This window comes from Lampris incognitus, chromosome 14, assembly GCF_029633865.1.
Source record: "Lampris incognitus isolate fLamInc1 chromosome 14, fLamInc1.hap2, whole genome shotgun sequence".
NCBI lineage: Eukaryota > Metazoa > Chordata > Actinopteri > Lampriformes > Lampridae > Lampris > Lampris incognitus.
Window position 1 is genome coordinate 40,183,535 of NC_079224.1, and position 17,434 is coordinate 40,200,968.

Genomic DNA, 17,434 nt, shown 5'->3' on the forward strand with positions numbered 1-17,434 from the left:
CTCAAATCTTGTGAAAAACGACAAAAATTATTCCGCTGTCATTTTTGAATTATTCATCAGGTCAAGGGTTTTTTTTTATGTTTTAGTTTTACAAAAAAAATCTTCTCAATGGATCCTTTGAATATCGAAGAACACGGAGTTGTAGAAGGCATCAGAGGAAATCGAGGCAGCTGACGTTGATTGCTAGATATAAATTGGGCAACTGCTCTCTCACCCACTTACTCTGAACAGACAGTCTTTTCTCTTATCTGCAACTCCTCTTTCCTGTCCTCCACTGACTTCAACCTGAATGGCTGTTTCTTAACAAAGGAACCTAAAGACTGAACGTTGGACTGTAGAAATGTCTGTATTTATATCTCTATATTTGAGAGACGTCTGAAGTTTTCTCCTAATTGGCTCAAGTGGTTGATGGCTGTGCTCTCAAACCTCTGCATCAGAAGCATCCTGTGATGACGTACAGTTCTGAGGAGAGAGGAGATGTGTTGCTCACATTCACAAAAAGACTGAAGAACCTCGACTTCAACCTTCTCCCAGCGACAACTGAGATTGTCTTGGAGCTTTGATTTGAAGGGTTTAAAAGCAGCCGCAATACCTTCGCTCAGCTCTGCTTCTGAATCCCCCCATCTCAGCAACAGACACTGATTTTTCATTCACTTTCAGTATAGATCCCTTCTTCTTTGGTGCAGACCCTGCCCTTTTCTTCTCAGTGAAAGCCCCTTCTGCCAATCCTGTCATGGGAGCTGCTCTCTTCCGCTCAGCAATAAAAAGTGTCCTGTTCTGCAGATGAGCTGGCAGCCTCACTGTCTGTATCCTGATCTGAATCCTCCTTTTCCAACCATTGTAACCCCTCACAGAAGCCTCAGTCCAGATGTGACTGTCAGGAAGAGTTGAGCTGTGGTTTGGTTGCGGACTTCTTCAACTGCTCAAACAGAAACTCGACTCTGTTCTCCTCTGAAGTCCTAATAACTGAGGGCTTGCTTATGGAGAAGTCTTCTCCACTGCTGGGGGATGACAGAGGGAGAATCTTTAGCCAGCTCTTGACTTTTGGTTTCTTCCTGAAGTAGGACCTAAAACTTCTATTTTCCCACACAAAGGGAGATATGTACTGCATCATCTTCACTCTCCCACTGGGTAAAGTAGTCCTTTGTTTTCTCAGTATGGGCAATAGTCTGCAATGGATAATTCTTCTCAATCATCAGTGACTTTGGCCTGGAGACAGCATTCTGCACCTCAGAGTGGGATTCCTTCATGAATGATGAGACTGGTAATGAGGCATGAGGCCTGTTTCAGTATCGCTGCACTCTGCATGAATTCAGCTGGGTTGAATACTTTGCAAGTAGCTTCTAATGGTTGATTGTACCGTTTTGAACTGAAGGACATTTTAACTGTCTGCCACTTGGTCTCAAGGTGGATGACGGGACTGATGAGATGAACACTCATAATAGTCGCTTCCTCATTGCATTCATTCTGGTTACAACAGAAGTTGTAGCGGTCCACTTCCTGTCTAGGTAGATGGATGGAGCACCACAAAAAGCCCTGCAGATCATTGATAAAGAAGCTGACAGATCCAGAACCCAGATTGAAGTCAATCCAGAACTGGTCCAACTTGTCATCCTTGGGACAAAACGACGCAGTTGTCTCAAGAAAAGCTCTGAGACAAGCTTGTCTTCATGGTAAGAGTTGACATGGTTGATAAATGTCTGCAGTCTACCTGAAACTTTCGATCTTGTATACTGCAGAAGTCAAGTCAAACTTTATCCATATAGCACATTTCATACAGAGGGCAACACAATGTGTCTTACATAAAATGACAATACAATTGCAACTCAATCATAAAAGTGAAAATAGAGAAAATAAATACGCATATCAACAGGTGTTAGTGCAGAATATACAAATATCAAAATACACACAAACACACACAAACACACACACACACACACACACACACACACACACACACACACACACACACACACACACACACACACACACACACACACACACACCAAAGACTTAGCCACTGGCTGTTTTAAAAAGTAAGGTTTTTAACCTGTTTTTAAATGTGTCCAGTGTGGGGGTCTCTCTCAGGTCCTCAGGCAGGGCGTTCCATCTACTTGGGGTGTAAATACAAAATGCAGTTTCCCCTGCTCTAGACCTAGCATGAGGGATGGTTAAAACACAATGCTATCAGACCTGAGAGTTCTTGCTGAAGGCATTAGTGATGTCAAAGCTAGGGAACCAGTGATTGGCTCTCTGCTTTCTGTCTTTCCTTGGTGTCAAACGACACAAGGCCTCTGATAGGCTGGCCTGTAGCTCATAGCCCCCCACTGTCAGAATAGCTATAGCCAGTTGGTCAAGTATCTGACGTATCTGACACTGGTCTGTGTCCAGCTGTAACAGTCTCCTCTGCTTTTTGCTCCAGGATTCCAGGATGCTGTGTAAGTGTGGATAGCCTCTAATCGGAGTCCAGAGTTAATTCCACACTCCAGAACCAGTCGCGCCAACTGCAGCTGAACTGCAGATAAGAGATGTGCAGACACTTGGGAAGAGGCTTGACCCATGTATTGGAAAAATACAGAACAACTCGTTCCTACTCAGACATCATGTACTGCTCACATGTTCTGCCTACAACTCTTTTTTGTTGTTGCCTACAACTCACCCTTCCGCAGATGTCAGCACTTCCTTATCTCTCTGCAGATGGGTAAGGTCGCAACTGGCTGAAATCGGTGAGGGCAGCGTAGACAACACACCCTTGTTTCGCTATAAAAAATGTGCACTCCTCCTCTTTGGGGCTCTCTCTTTTCTTCCTACCCTGTATGGGGTGAGCCCGTTTGCAAACGCTGAATTAAACTTGCTCAGAAAGAGAAGACCAACCTGGGACCTTATTTCATTTTTTATTACAAAGTTTGCCACCACAAACTTGGCGTTGTCGGCAGGATCGCTTGTGTGAGGGGGGCTTCTGGGACTCAGCGCTGCAGGTAACAGAGTGTGCACACCCTCAGCCTCAGCCTCCCCGTCAAAGAGGGTAGAGAAGTGGGGGCCTGGCGCCTGAGGACCGGACTCACTCACCGCTGTGAGCCAAAAACTACAGTGGTAAACTACGATCTGTTTTTCTGGTAAGATAACACTTTTACAAACAAATAATTGAAAAACTGCTCACAAAGTTCTGGGAACCTAATAAGAGAAAAAATATTCTTTGTGTTCAACTTTGTATAACTGACGAGTTACTAGGGCAGGTAGACGCTGATGAATCTTTCAGTTGGCTAGGACAAAAGAGGTGTACTGGGTACCAATGGCATATTTATGACATACTGTATGAAAGAAATATTATCAGGGCTGATCACCGCTAGAGAATCTAACACAGTTTGGGGGGAAAATAGTGTGGAATAATAAGAATAAAGTTAAGACGAGCAAGATTGTGAGAATAACAATGAAAAGGCAAGTGAAGAGACTAAACAGGTAACAGGTTTAAACTAAAATTCTCAATAAAAGTCAATTTACCGGTATGGGTTCTAATAACAGTAAATCCAAGTCGGATGAAGATAACCCGGTTCAGCCGTTGTCGCCAAACATCCAATATATGGTCACAAACTATGGACGAGAACGTACTAACCAGTTGGCCATTTGGGTCACGGAAGGTGGGTTTCCTAGTTCAGGAGGCTTCAGTATTACACGACTGCAGTTATTAAAAGTGAAGTTGGAAGAGAAGGAAAAAGCAAGTGAAGGAAACAGGGTTTAAAGCAGACTGGAAAGCACATACCTGCTGGTTAGAAGAAGCAGACATCAGGGACAGAAAAATTAAGGCAGGGAGAGTTTCATCCTAATCTGTGTCTCAGTGTGTCAAAAAGCAGGCGGATCCTGATCTGGACTCTACTCCGCCAAGAGAAGACAACAACAGCAACAACCGCCACCACAGCTCCTAGTAAACCGGCCTACAGCACCGCCCCAACCGGCACCGCAATATCCAGATCTTAGTCATCCGGGTGCAGCTGGCGGTACAGATCATGCATCTCCAACACCGTTACGGGAGTGGAAATGGTGTCACCACCTCAAACCAGGCAAGAAACCCAATATCGTGCTTCACCAGTACAACGAGATACCGCAGGCGATGTACATGGTGTACTTAATCTCCCAATGATCTAGGTGGCAGACGGACAAGTAGATGGTCAATTGGTACATAGACCATGGACATTTAAAGATATTAAAGAAGTGTCATCTCACCACCCTGTTGTGACCGACAGTGGAGCAAAGTTCAGCGAACAACTCCAGATATTCTGCAGAGAATTCAAACCCACAACCACTGTGAACTTCAACATCTCCTCATGTCACACACGGGAAACCACTGGACAAGAGTTTCGGCAGGGTTTCCAGAAGAGGACGCAAGACTCACCAACATGGACTATGACCACAATGACCAACCAAAATTACAAAAATGCAGTCGACCGGTTGAGCGAGCGCATTCGAGTGGCCTTCCCATTGAGAACAGACATGAATAAAATCTCTGCCTGCAAACAGAAGGATGAAGAGGCTGTCGCTGACTATCTTGTCCACTTAACAGAGGTCCACACTGTCCATTGTGGCATCGAAAGACCTGCTGCCATAAGGCCAAATGACCCACTCACCGCTTGGGAAGCCCATCTTGGTGACGGCTTTAATGGCTAAAACAATGCTGTTTGAAAGCCAAGCCAGAGGCCGTGGGTGTGTCAGAGGACGCGGCAGAGGCTTTGGAGGACGCAGAGGAAGCTCAGATGTATGTTTTATCTGTGGAAAACATGGACGCTGGGCCAAGGACTGTCCAGACAACAAGGATGAAGCTGGGACAGTCCAGCATGCAGACTGACTGGCGACGGAGTTGGGAGGGGACAAGGATCCTCCTGGGAGTGACACACGGACCGCAGATGATGATGACCGACCCACACACCAGAGGAGTGTAAATGCCATCGCACACACCGATACCCACACTCACACCCAAGCTGATATCGACACACATGCACACACACGTCAATTAGTTTCACAAGCCACTGACCACATTGAGGCTAGACAGAAAAACGGGGTTGCAAGAAACAGGCGCACACATGTCAAGTACACCACAGATGCTGTTATGCATACACCTAAACAGACATTACAGTAAGTGGAAAAGAAATCACCTTTTTGGCAGATTCAGGCGCAACACAATCAATCACACAACACACAGAATTTGACTTGCTCCCCCGAAAATGAGTGGCAGGTAGTGCACGAGGACCGCAGGAGCAGCTGGCATCTCAGTTGTTGAACGCTTTACTACACCACTGAACCGTCATCACAGGCTCGTCGAGCGTCTACCTTCTGTTAAGGCGAATATCGGCAAGACTCTGGAAGCACCGAGTGGTGCAGGGGAGCGAAGATACGCCCCCGCTGGAGAACCTCTGAAGTGCAGACGGTCGGTTACAATACGTGCACGGGTAAAAAAAACATTTCCTGGTGGTCATCTAGCCAGTCATTTGTAAATTGTGCCTATTCTGTGTCAGGCTGTTTCTTTTTTTGTGTGGCTTTTTCACCTCTTTTTCTCCCCGATTGTACCTGGCCAATTACCCCACTCTCCCGAGCCGTCCCGGTCGCTGCTCCACCCCCTCTGCCGATCCGGGGAGGGCTGCAGACTACCACGTGCCTCCTCCCATACATGTGGAGTCACCAGCCGCTTCTTTTCACCTGACAGTGAGGAGTTTCACCAGGGGGACGTAGCACGTGGGAGGATCACGACATTCCCCCCCCCACCCCTGAACAGGCGCCCCGACCGACCAGAGGAGGCGCTAGTGCAGTGACCAGGACATATACCCACATCCGGCTTTCTACCCTCAGACACGGCCAACTGTGTCTGTAGGGACGCCTGACCAAGCCGGAGGTAACACGGGGATTCGAACCGGCGATCCCCATGTTGGTAGGCAACGGAATAGACCACCACGCCACCCGGACGCCCTATTTTCACTCGTTTCTAAGGCTGAAAACACGCTACCACTAAAGGTAAAGGCTGTGTTTGTGTGGTTTGTTGCATCATATTGACAAGTTTTGCATTAAGTGCGAATAAGAGTTTGTGAGTCTCTGGCAGCCTTTCTCAGTTCACAGCTGTTATTTGTGTTTATTATCTGTGCCAGACTGTTGCCAATAACATGATCCAGTCTTAGATATGAGTTTATTCTCACTCGTTCCTATGTCTGGAGGCTGCTGGTTTTTTTGTCTCTCGACGATATAAGTTTACGCCTCCATTTCTGGGATTGAGTGAGGAGTGCCAAGATGCAAGAGTGTTGGGTTTAAGGCATCTTAAGCGGGTTTGTCCTACGTGGGGCTTTATGGCGCTGAGTTTGGGCCAGTGCTATGGGGGAAGGGGGCAGTATCCTCTCGTCAGAATTTTGTTTTTCTTTCCGTACTTTTTTTTTTTTTTTTTGCTTTGTATTTTGCAAAGTTCACCTACATCAGTGTGTGGTTGAGCGAAAGGCTTCTCCTTCCCTGGCTTTAACCGTCCTATACGGTTCCACCGCCCTCATTGATGAAGAAGGGTAGCAACGGAAAGCTTAATCTGATCTCTTGGAATGTGAAGGGCCTCAGCAACCGAGTGAAAAGGGACAGAGCACTAGCTCACCTCTCTCGGTTAAACGTGAGGAGATCATTTCTTCGAGAAACACACCTTCGGAACGCTTATGTCAACAAAATCCGGAAAAGCTGCGGAGGGAAGGTTTTCCATCCATCCATCCATTCATTATCCGAACCGCTTATCCTGCTGTCAGGGCCGCGGGGATGCTGGAGTCTATCCCAGCAGTCATTGGGTGGCAGGCGGTGAGACACCCTGGACAGGCCGCCAGGCCATCACACAGGGCCAACATACACATACACACACACACACACACACACACACACACACACACACACACACACACATACATACACACATTCATACCTAGGGGCAATTTAGTACAGCCGGTTCACCTGACCTACATGTCCTTGGACTGCGGGAGGAAACCAGATCCCCCGGAGGAAACTCACACAGACACGGGGAGAACATGCAAACTCCACACAGAGGACGACCCGGGATGACCCCCCAAGGGTGGACTACCCCGGGACTCGAACCCAGGAACTGCTATAATTATACACAAAGACATTTCATTTGAAACTGAAACATAGCCGACCTGAATGGTAGATACTATGTGATGGCTACTGGCAAAACGTTTAAACAAACCCGTAATCCTAGCAAACATACATGCGCCTAACTGGGACGGCGATGCTTTTATTATTTTTGTTTCTTGGCTCTACCCGATGTGGATAACCATTTTTCTTCTCTCTTTTTTTCCCCCCTGTCAAGTCACTGGTTGTGGCGTCAACCTTTTGACAAAAGTTTGGAGTGTTCTTGAACCGTTGGCTCGCTTTTCTGGCTTGTCGGTTTGCTAAAACCGCGGCTCAGACGAGCCGACTTTAACTCCGTTGAACCGACGGGCGCCTTCCTTTGGAGGTCTACCAGGCAAGGCCAACTGGGAGGAGACCCCGGGGTAGACCCAGAGCTGGCTGGAGGGATTACATGTCCAATCTGGCCTGGGAACGCCTTGGGATCCCCCCAGGAGGAGCTGGAGGGCGTTGCTGGGGGAGAGGGTCGTCTGGAGCGCCCTACTTAGCTTGCCGCCTCCGCCACCCGACCCCGGAGAAGCGGCTGAAGATGAATGAATGAACTGATGCAAAATGTCAATGCTGAGCGCCCAATCAGGATATTATGTAAATGTGTAATATGTAACGTTAGCGACTCGGCTGAAAATGTGCCGTCAATGCTCGGCCAACTTCCAATTATGAACGTACATTCTGCACCATCCTATTCACGACAAAGTCCCACAACCGCCGGGTAGGAGCGTTTCGGATGTTTCCGTGCGTGCTAGACGGCTAATGCACCCAAAGGCTCTCTCCAACTCTACAGGCCCTTTACATAGCAGAACACCGTTTTGTCGGAAGAACTGTGTTCTGCATTGGCGACATGTCATGCGTCCTTGTCTGTGAATGTTCTCATTCATCCAGGTCATGGTTATCCAAAGGAGTTGAATCAAGTGCGACTGGACTCGGAGAGGCGAAACGTCTTCACGGATATATACCAAGTCCAGCTGCACTGGATTCAACTCCTTTGGACAGTCACGCGTCCTTGTTTCCAAAGCAAGAAGCGAGCGAGCGGAGTGGGTAGCGAGGGGATACGGTTCAATGCGAGGAGGAGCGCGCCTTGTAAATATGATTTTTTAGTCAATAACAGAAGACGGAGTGTGACTCAGATGTTCCGACTGGAGTGTGAAGGCTATTCTTTCCATTAGCGGGGTGTCAGAGAGGAGATACGCCGAGACAGACTGTGGCGCCGACTTAACACCAGGCAGACACACATTAGGCCGAAGACACACACTTCTCTCTCTTTATTGCGGAGGAATATTTTTGTCTATCTTCATTGTGTACAGATGGTTTCGTGCACGTTAATGTGTGTGTGTATATACAGCAGGGGGTTCTCCAACTCATTACTCAAAGGTCTCCATCTGGTTTTTCTTCGAGGTCAGAGGTGCGGAGCGATTGGCGATAACAAAATAACATCTAATCAGCTCACATTTGTTACAAGTTGTTACTTTTATAATGTTCTGCAAAGACCCGGCCTCCTCTGCCTCCGATTGGCTCTGACTCCAACGAAAACTCGTTAGTGTCCTTTATGGTCGCGCTGGTCTCTCTCCTCTCCTCTCTGTGATTCAACAGCCCCTCAGCAACCCCCCCCCCACACACACACACACACAGAGTGCAGCAGAGGCGAGACAAGTGAATGAGGGGAAGCGAAGGTAACGATACTCTAGTTGACCACAACTATACTCGTTAACTTACCGTAAGTGCAATAAAAGCTTCGCACCACCCCCCAAAGCAAATTCTCTGGTGTGGCGTTAATGCGTCAGCTCGGCAGCAACAACACACAAAGTAGTAAACGTTTACACAAACCTGTTGTACTCATAACACAGGGTATGGGCTGGGTCCGGGGTTGACTTGCCGTTCGGGCCGAATGCGGACCGAGGTCCGGACTTTGAGAAGCCCTGGTACACAGCATGTGTACAGCTCTCCCTCCAGATCTCTCCATCCCAAGTTAGAATTTGACCTCACGGGGCGTTACTTGTAAAGAACAGGGGCGTGCGGGTGGCGTGGTGGTCTATTCCGTTGCCTACCAACACGGGGATCGGCGGTTCGAATCCCTGTGTTACCTCCAGCTTGGTCGGGCATGCCTACAGACACAATTGGTCATGTCAGCGGGCGGGAAGCTGGATGTGGGTATGTGTCCTGGTCACTGCACTAGCGCCTCCTCTGGTCGGTCGGGGCGCCTGTTCGGGGGGGGGGGGGGAACTGGGGAGAATAGCGTGATCCTCCCCTGCGCTACGTCCCCCTGGTGAAACTCCTCACTGTCAGGTGAAAAGAAGCGGCTGGTGACTCCACATGTATGGGAGGAGGCATGTGGTAGTCTGCAGCCCTCCCCGGATCGGCAGAGGGGGTGGAGCAGCGACCGGGATGGCTCGGAAGAGTGGGGTAATTGGCCGGATACAATTGGGGAGAAAAATCCCCCCTCCCCAAAAAAGAATAAATCAAATCTAACAAAATAGTTGCTTTGAAACCCATTATAAGCAGAAAAAAACCCAGCTGTAAATCTTTTGACCTGGATAACAACATGATGGAGGGATTCAAACTGTTCCTCATTTCGTTGGGAACTCCATGGAAACAGCGCAAGGGGCCGTGGGGCTCCCCGGGTCAGATTTCGGAGACCACTGATTGAAAGTACAAATTCATCCATTTCTGGTCCATTAGTAAGCCTGCAGGATGATTACAGATGGATTGCAGTAGATTTCAGTTAATGCAGCCCTCCATAACACAGTGTCCCAACCTGCGCCAACGTTGTCCCTCAATTATCTGCGGTCCGTCCAGCCTCCGCTTACCCAATCCTCTTCTCCTTCAAGGACAAGATTACGTTGTGACATAATTCAATTCAAACGGGGCTTTACCGTCTCCGAAAATTGGTACACGACCGCTGCAGTGACGAAGCCCATGTACGAACACCCATGAGAGGGCCATCGTCATCCTCGTCTTCTGCTCCAACCTCAGCCACTTATACTAATTATCCATTTTCTCCCTCTTTCCGGGTTTTCCATTGTTGTTTTTTTTCATCTTCCCTTCTCTTTAGCCCATCATGCCCCTCCAATCCTCTTCAATGTAGAGGATTGGAGGGGCATTCTTTTTTTTTGGGGGGGGGGGGGATTTTCCCCCCTTTTTCTCCCCAGTTGTATCCAGCCAATTACCCCCCTCTTCCGAGTCATGCCGGTTGCTGCTCCACCCCCGCTGCAGATCCGGGGAGGGCTGCGGACTACCACGTGCCTCCTCCGATACACGTGGAGTCGCCAGCCACTTCTTTTCACCTGACAGTGAGGAGTTTCGCCAGGGGGGCGTAGTGCATGGGAGGATCACACTATTCCCCCCAGTCCCCCCTGAACAGACCAGAGGAGGTGCTAGTGCAGTGACCTGGTCACACACCCACATCCGGCTTCCCACCCACAGACACCGCCAATTGGGTCTGTAGGGACGCCCGGCCAAGACGGAGGTAATACGGGGATTCGAACCGGCGATCCCCGCATTGGTAGGCAACGGAATAGACCACTACACTACCCGGACGCCCCCCTCGCTTCCTTTTTCTCTCTTCCACAGAACGAGCGCTCTCTCCACCGGCTCCCTGTTCACCTACATGTCTGCATTCATGCAGCCTCCATCTAATGCCCCATACCTGTAGATGGAAAAAAGGAAGAAAGAACCGAGGCTTTGTGGACCCCTACCGATAAACCGTGTGAAGAACCAAGAGTTCTGCGATGCTCTCTGACACGGCAGCCGCATGCTCCTCAACTTTTTCTCTCAGCTGTAAAATCTGATAACAGACTTCCTGCGCAACGTGTCATTGCGAGTTTGAGGCGAACCGCGGGGATCTGGGGAGGAAATAATGCATAAGGTACCTAATAATAAATTTCTGCCTCAGATGAAACATGTCTTATTGATGCGATATCTCACTTTTATCCCGCCGAAGGTGCATTTCCCCCTCCGCACTGCAACGGCACTTACTGTACCACAAGACGTACGCCAGACGTCGACAAGCATAATCCATCCTGTGACACGCCGAGTCTGTGTGTGTGTGTGTGTCTGTGTGAGGGATGGGGGGGGATGCTTTTTGCAGTTTGTGATTAAGTGGCCAGAATGGCGAATCCGATACGCTGTGGGATGCTTCTTTAAAACCGGAGAAATAACAGAGTCGTCAAGAGGAAAGCCAGCTGAATTTACTGTGCATCGACGAGAGAAAACCAAAATTACAGTATGTTCCTTCCACCAGGAAATGACCGATGGCTCTATGACTAGCATACCACTTGTAGACAAGCTCCCGTACACCATTTTTCAGCAGCGGGACTTTTAAAAATGCCTTTGTCACCCTTTTTAATAACGTAGGAGTGGGTGTGAATAATGGCCGCGTGTCAATACTGCATTTATGACGGGCTCGTTGGTGAGAGGCTCGTGATAAATTACCTTCTTGTCAAAGGAAAAATGCGAGCGCTCAATTATCTAGATTGACTAATTAACAACCACGCAGACATCGGTGCTTACTGGTTACGTCTGTGGTGAATTCCAGCCAATCGCCGCGCTCGGCTACGTTTTAGGGTTCAGAGGTGTTGGGTTCCAGTTTGTTGCAGGCGGTCCAAAGGCTCGGAGTCATTCTCCAGATTAAAGTGAGCCTTGTGTTTTCAGCTGGCGGCACGGTGGCCCGGTGGTTAGCGCTGTCGCCTCACAGCAAGAAGATCCTGGGTTCGAACCCCGGAGGTGTCCAACCTTGGGGTCATCCCAGGTCATCCTTTCTGTGTGGAGTTTGCATGTTCTCTCCGTGCCTGCGGTGGGTTTTCTCTGGGTGCTCTGGTTTCCTCCCACCATCAAAAATCAGACACGCATGTTAGGGTTAATACTCCTGTCTGTGCCCCTGACCGAGGCAATGGAAAGAAGACCTGGAGTTGGTCCTCGGGTGCTGCACAGCAGCTGCCTACTGCTCCTAGCTAAACAGCTAGCTACACAGCTAGCTACACAGCTAGGATGGGTTAAATCCATCCATCCAGTATCGGAACCACTTATCCTGCTCTCAGGGTCACGGGGATGCTGGAGCCTATCCCAGCAGTCACTGGGCGGCAGGCGGGGAGACACCCTGGACAGGACACCAGGCCATCACTGGGCCAACATACTACATACACCCACACACATTCATACCTAGGGACAATTTAGTACGGCCGATTCACCTGACCTACATGTCTTTGGCCTGTGGGAGGAAAACGGAGCCCCCGGAAGAAACCCACGCAGACACGGGGAGAACATGCAAACTCCACATAGGACGACCCGGGACGACCCCCAAGGTTGGACTACCCCGGGGCTCGAACCCAGGACCTTCTTGCTGTGAGGCGACCACGCTAACCACTGCGCCACCGTGCCGCCCTAGGATGGGTTAAATGCAGAGCATAATTTCCCCACGGGGATTAATAAAGCATATCAAAAATAAATAAATAAATAAACAAACAAACAAACAAACAAAATAAACAAATAAAAAATACAGGTCTGATTACAGACGAGCAAACATGGACGCCAAGAGTTCCTGCTGATTTTTCGGAGTTGCGCTTTCATCCGACGTTGCATTTTACTCGTCGAAGGCAAAGTTCTGAGCAAAGTCTCCTCCTGAGATACCGTCTGTGGGTAAATATGGAAATTTCTTTTTGCTTTTTTGGTGGTGAATAAAGTTCTTTGGGCTAGGAGAAAGACTGCTCCAAAGAACAAATAGTGTCTGGGGGATTTGGGTTTGCAAAACTGTCTCGGTGAAGAAAAAGGATTAAAGCCCAGTTTATAATGGGAGTCTATGTGGTGGGTGGCTACAGAGTCCAATCTTTTTATCCCGTTGGCTTTGAACATAAAAGAGAAAAAATATTTCACTTTCCCCGGATAACTTAAAATAGCCCCGGCATGCATTAAACATCCCGTCAGCACGGTCAATTCTATACTAATTTTACGGTTGTCCGTCCAATTCTCGTGTCTGTCCTATTCCTTTCAAACTCTATGTACAGTATGTGGGCTACAGGGACAATATACCCTCCCCCCCAGTGACGCGATGCCTAGAAGGGCCTGGCTGAATGAAACAAATGACAGGGAGGATAAAGAGGCGCTTTTGTCCCAAGTTGCAGCATGGAGAGCAGTGAATTAACCGCGTTACCTGCCCGGGCTCTAACCTGTGACCATGACTCAGTCATTTAATATGATGGGATTCTGTGAGGATTGCACAGTGGCGGCCCATATGGACCGAGCTGTCAGAAAACGACGTACAGGCTAAGGACATCCTGCAAGGCCTGGTAGAAGGGACTAGGAGGAGAGGGAGACCCGAGAACAACCTGGGTAAACCACATCGGAGAATGGCTACGGATGAGCGTAGTGGAGGCGGGGGGAGCTGCGGTGGATAGGGAACGCCGGAAGAGACTTGTTGAGGCATCAGCTGTGCTCCTACGACCTCCATAGGTTATGGAACTGATGATGATGATGTTGATGTTGATGAATGTCCACGATGAAAGCCACAAAAGCGAGAAAGGGGAAATAGAAAGCACATTTATCATTACGTCAGGGGTCACAGAAATTTGAATCTGTTCATCTGGACACGTTTACTGAGACAGAAATGTTTCGACACTCATCTGAGTGACCTCTTCAGTCTCAGCTGACCGCAGGTATCCCCACCCTTATAAACAATGCAGGTCAGGGTGGAGATACCTGCAGTCGGCTGAGACTGAAGAGGTCACTATGATGAGTGTCGAAACATTTCTCTCTCAATAAATGTTTTGTCCGGATGAACGGATTCAACCCCCCCCCACCCTTTTTCTCCCCAGTTATACTTGGCCAATCACCCTATTTTTTCCGAACGATCCCGGTCGCTGCTCCACCCCGTGCCAAGCCGGGGAAGGCTGCAGACTACCACATGCCTCCTCTGATACATGTGGAGTCGCCAGCCGCTTCTTTTCACCTGACAGTGAGGTGTTTCACCAGGGGGACGTAGCGCGTGGGAGGATCACGCTATTCCCCCCAGTTCCCCCACCCCCACGAACAGGCGCCCCGATCGACCAGAGGAGGCGCTAGTGCAGCGACACATACCCACATCCGGCTTCCCACCCGCAGACACGGCCATTTGTGTCAGTAGGGACACCCGACCAAGCCAGAGGTAACACGGGGATTCGAACCGGCGATCCCCGTATTGGTAGGCAACGGAATAGACCGCCACGCCACCCGGACGCCCCTTGAACCGATTCATCTGTGTGTGATTTTCCTACCTGGATGACTGAGCATGCATAAGGACATTATGTGAGGCGCGGAGGGAGGGGATGTCTGCTTTGCAGCGGGGAGGCGTGTAAGACAGCAAGACTGATAGCAAATACAGATGGAAAGCGACTGAACCTAAACATACAGGTCACGACGCTCATTAAGGAATCCGCACACCTGCCTCTTCCCGGGCTGACGACCTCTTACTCTTATCAAGTTTTCTAATAAGCAACAGAATAAAGTGCCCTGTGGCACTTCCTCGGGCATTTCCTGGAGCAAATGCAAGCTCAGTGAAACGCTTTCTGAGGCCGAAAGGACATTAGAAAATCGGTACATCACACGGTGCCATTACAACACACACTATAAAGAAGACATTAAGGACAGTTTCCGTGCTGACATTTTGCGGGAGTGATTCCCCCCCACCCCCCTTCCCCTGTTTCCTTTTAAACGTACAGGAGTTTCAAAGCAAGTGAGACGTGGGTGTGTGTTTTGTTCCGTTTCCAGGTGTGTCTGTCTATCTTTGTCGTACCTCGGGATAAGAACAAAGCCAGATCCGTTCTGAAGAGCTCTTTTATTTCCCCCTCTTAATGAGCCGATAGCCTGTGGGCAACTGTTGCCTCCCGCTGCGTCTTAGTCTATATAGGGAGTCTCCCTTTCAAAACGCGCCCCATCCACCTCCACCCCCCATCCAGCCCCCCCGCGGCCTGCGGGGCCAGGTTACTACCGCGCTTCATAGTTTGTGCCGACACCGCCTCTGATCCTCCGACACGGCACGCCAAGAGCCGAGGACCTCCTTTCAAAAGCGGAAACAAAAGGAGGCTTCCCTTCACAGGACGTGGCGTATGTCTGAAAATAGGTTGCTGTCGTGCTTGCATGGCTCTGCCCCGGGGGTGCATTGACACTCCTCAGTGGGTGACCGCTGATTAATCTCTGGCCACACCGCGCTTCAGCCGACAGCGCGGCGACAGGCGCTGTGGGTGGAGTTTGCAGAGCAGGAGAGAGAAGAAGAAGAAGAAGAAGAAGAAGAAGAAGAAGAAGAAGAAGAAGAAGAAGAAGAAGAAGAAGAAGAAGAAAACGGTCCGGGGTGGAGAAAGGAGGAGAATACTGAGGGTGGATGAAATTCATTCTCACTATGTACACATGGAACGGACACACATCAACAGTATCAGCCGGAAATTGAACATTTTTCTCCATTTCCTTTCGGCCGCCTGGCGCGCGAGTTCGCTCGTGCGCTACCCTGTGCAAAGCAAGGCGGCGGCCATGGTCAGGCGGGAAAACGCCTCACTAGCCTGGCCTGGCCTGCAACGAGCAGAGAGAGACATGCCTGGCTCTCCAGTTAGCTCCAACGCATGTTTTGTCTATCTGACGTGTTTCCCTTGGCTAAAGGTTCGACCTTCGGCAGGGTTGAGTTACCTTCCTGCCCTTAGATGTGAGAGAGAGCCTGCAGAAATATTTAACACGAACCGACCTGTGAGTAACGGCAACAGGATGCACACTAAGACCTACAGTGTGGCTGGGAAATAATTTCCGGTGCATGAAGGATGACCTTGAAATATGCAAACGGACCGGTTACTCGATGTCGGTCCTCGTTAAACGTCGTCGTGTGTTTGTTAACGAGGCCCTCGTCCTCATGGATGTGAATACGAACGACGCCTGGAAACCTCAGGTGTGTGTCAGGCAGTGAGGAGTCGGCTCGCCTTTGGTCGATGTGACAGATTGATTTGCAAACCGAGGCTGATATGGTCATTAGTAAAACACACAACTCCGTCCTGTGAAGTCAGTGGCATATTGCTGTGATTGTCTCGGGAGTAATTTGGTTTTTTTTTTTTAGGGAGGGTTTTTTTTGGGGGGGGGGGAGTGTAATGAGTCCCTTTGCCTGAACTCATGAGAAAGTGAAGGCGGCTCTGTGCCGGACTCTGCGAGTTCATTTTCTTGGAGGTGGTGAGAAACGTATCGATTACGTCCCGCTGTTTATCTCAAGTCTACGAAAGCCCGGTTGAGAGCACAGTGCCGCGCCTGCCCTCCACAACACAGGTTCAAAGAAAAGGGGGGTATTATTTTGGCTTTGATGGGGCCGCTATTGATGATAGCCAAGGGCGCAGTTCATGTGCGTGTAAAGTTAACAAGAGATGACTCCAGCCTTGTCTCTTCAGTATGGTCTCTATATATATAGTATATATATATATATATATATATATATATATATATATATATATAAAATCATGCTGTCTGTGTTCTCTGTTGACATCCATCCATGCAATCAAATTAAGCTTGAAGCATTTCAAATAAAATTCAATTCATTAAGTGCAATAGATTGGGAGGTCAATAATATAAACTCGTAGAGAAGTTATCCTCGCAATATAAAAGTGGTGAAAGAAAACCACTTGTGCCTGGAATCACTGTTGCACTTACATTAGAAGTTAGCTAGAAAAAATAAAATAAACTGCCCCCCGCTGGGCTCAATGATTGGGCTGTACGGTAAAATGTAGGAGTCCCAGGAACTTTCAATCCAATTTAGCCAATTTCCAATTTATCTTTAAAGTTACTGGATGCAATGGATCCTCATTAAGTCCTCTAGAGGAATGGAACTGAACTCTTACGTGGTCTGCTTGCAAAGCTGGACACAAGTATATTTCACCGTTGGTCATAAAGAAAGATTTATAACTTCCTGTTACATTTGAATGTGTTGGTCTGGCTACTGTGCAGTGAACCTGGTCTTGGGTTTTAGGAAGAAAGGTGTTGGCGCTGTTCTTGTTTGCGGTGGCGGGAGGGTGGGTTTTCACGCCGTGAAGCTCCAGTGTGACACCGAATTACAATTGTGCAACTCCACGGTGACTCTCCTCGCCCGAAGCGGAGTTAAATCAAATTGTAGTTCATGAAACACACGGCCGTGCATAAAAACAAAACAAAAAAAAAATCAACAAGCAAAACTTTCAAACAAAACTTGAGTCAAACAAACAAGACCACCCTAATCTGTCACCTAATTGTTCATTAATTATATCGTAAATCACTGTGACGATGACAGCTAGTCCCAATTACAAATGTCACGGTTGGA